A 2,678-nucleotide genomic window follows, 5' to 3' on the forward strand; every position below is an offset into this window, starting at 1 on the left:
GAGTGAAAAACATCTCTGTCTCTCTCTCTGACTCTCTCAATTTAATTAACCTAAGATTTGTATTATTGGCATGACTATAAGAATTCTTACATTGCCAAAGCATAACAATAATAATATTACATATACTGTATTTACATATAAACACATAAAGAGGTAAAGATATTTGGACAATAATTAAATAAATAACGAAGTTGATGAATAATAATAACAGCATGAATGAAGACAACAACAACAATAATAAGTATAGCTGCAGGCAGCAATAAGCAGGGTCCAGGATTAGTTGGCCCTTCATTAAAGTTCAGTGGAGAGTGTGCTCCTCCATTGAACTGCTGGCTGGCTGCTGGCTCTTGATTAAGGTATGTTTTGTGACAGAAGTTCATTTGTTCTGGCCTGGTTACAGTGTAATTCTATGATTGGGTGGTATTTGCAACTGTTGGTGAGTTTCCTACACCACAACTAATGGCGGTTATCACTTTGAAGTTGGGCTGCATGATTATGGCTGAAATGATAATCACGATTATTAATCACGATCCGTAACCGCTTCACCATACGTTAATGCAAATGTCTTACAGAAGTTATGTTGCCTTGGCAATTCTGATATAGCAATCTAACCTCATCTTAAAACATTGTCTTTTATTCTACCAGACATTTTCATGTCCTGATAAAGGTTAGTTCCTTCTATCAAAACATCATCTAGGTCACTTGCTGTCCATGTTAAAACATTTTGGGTCTTGCTCTTAAGTACTGCTGTTAAAATGATAGCTGCACACTGCTTGTTCCTGGAATCTCCAAACCGTGCATCTCACTGAAATGTGTGGGGTATCATCAGGTACATTTAAAGGAACTTCACCTGTATTAAATGTTGTCAGAGATTTTGCAACAACTTCTGTCTGTATTTTTTCCAGTAGTTCTTTCTGAGCTTTTTGTAGTCCTTACTTTAGAGTTTGTGCAGAGTTTTCAGAGTTTTGTTCAGAGGTTTCAGAAAGTATTTTACTCTTTCCTTCAAGAGGAGAGTGGCTTTGCTAGAAGGGAACCCAAAAACACAAAAATAATGAAAATATGAAATATTAACACATACACAATAAATAATATTCCTTGTAGTATATAATTGCTTATGGTTAATGTTACCAGTAATTAAAATTCAGGGAGTTTGTATACATTGTATACATATCTCCCGAATGTCTATAATTTCTGACAGTGATATTATTGGGTTTTTATTTTGGAGAAGTTACTTTGTGGGTGTCAGTTGTCCTCAGAAGCGTATATATTTATGACGTGTAGTACGCTGTAATACGCTGTTTAATTCAATTGTCTTCTGGTAATACTTAAACATTTTTTTTTTCAAGCATGATAAAGTTTAATAGTAATATAATAATACCTGTCACTTTGTAACTTTGTATGTTTAAGAGTTTGTATCTTATATTCCTTTCGTTAATGTCCAATCGCGACTCTGTCTGTGCGTGGCGTTAACTTGGTGAGGTTTGGATTGTTGACTTCCATGATCTGTGTATTCTGTCAACTTGTGCATGCGCACAAAGATTTCTCCATCGCCGCATACATCTGTGCATGGCACCATCTTGGTGAGGTTGTGATTGTTGATCACAAGCTTGACTGCAATACTGAATCTATGAAGAAAAGTATAGAATACATGTTTTATTCATCTTGTCTGTGAGTGCGTCGGATCCATGAGATCCATACACCACTAACATCAGTTTTGCATTGACAAAAACAATAGGGCTTCTGTCCCTCCGTGGCTGTACCCCTAATAATCCCATTGAAAAGACATGGTGAAGTACATCTCTCTCTTTCACTCCATGAACATGAAAAAAACAGAGTGAAGAACATTTATCTCTTTCTCTTCTCTCTTTATGTTTCTTCTCCAGTGTCTTCATTTGTCTTTACATGTTTTCCTGTGTTAGGTGTTGGATTGATATCGATTCATCCCTTTAACAGGAAGAAAAAGCCTTCAACCATGAGATTATAAATGCATATTTTTTTCATTATTATTTTGACTGAAAAATTAAAAAAATATAAATATATTTTAGCATAATATTTTATTTGATTGATTTTCTTGATATTATTCCATACCGGATCGGTCAAGGCCCGGGTTAACAACGACCACCACTTGTGCCATTAGCCAACAGGGTGCCAGTGGAAATTGTGCTACTGTCGGCCGAAGTAGAAGAAGAGGGGGAAGGTGTGTCCAGAGACAGCAGGAGAGGAAGAAGGGTAGGAGAGTAGAATTGAGAGTAGGAACTTTGAATATTGGCACTATGAAGGGTAAAGAGAGAGAGCTGGCTGACATGACGGAGAGAAGGAAGGTAGATGTACTATGTGTACAAGAGACCAGGTGGAAGGGGAGCAAGGCCAGGAGTATCGGAGCCAGGTTCAAACTGTTCTACCATGGAGTGGATGGCAGGAGAAATGGGGTAGGGATAGTGTTGAAGGAAAAATATGTCAAGAGTGTTTTGGAGGTGACGAGAATGTCGGACAGAGTGATGAGCATGAAGCTGGAAATTGATGGGGTGATAATGAATGTGGTCAGTGCATATGCTCCCCAAGTTGGGTGTGAGATGGAAGAGAAAGAAGAATCTCTTAGTGAATTGGATGTAGTAGTGGAGAGTGTCCCCAAGGGAGAGAGAGTGGTCGTTGGAGCAGATGTCAATGGGCATGTTGGC

The sequence above is a fragment of the Zeus faber genome (assembly GCF_960531495.2).
Source record: "Zeus faber genome assembly, chromosome: 5".
In the NCBI taxonomy this organism is placed as follows: domain Eukaryota; kingdom Metazoa; phylum Chordata; class Actinopteri; order Zeiformes; family Zeidae; genus Zeus; species Zeus faber.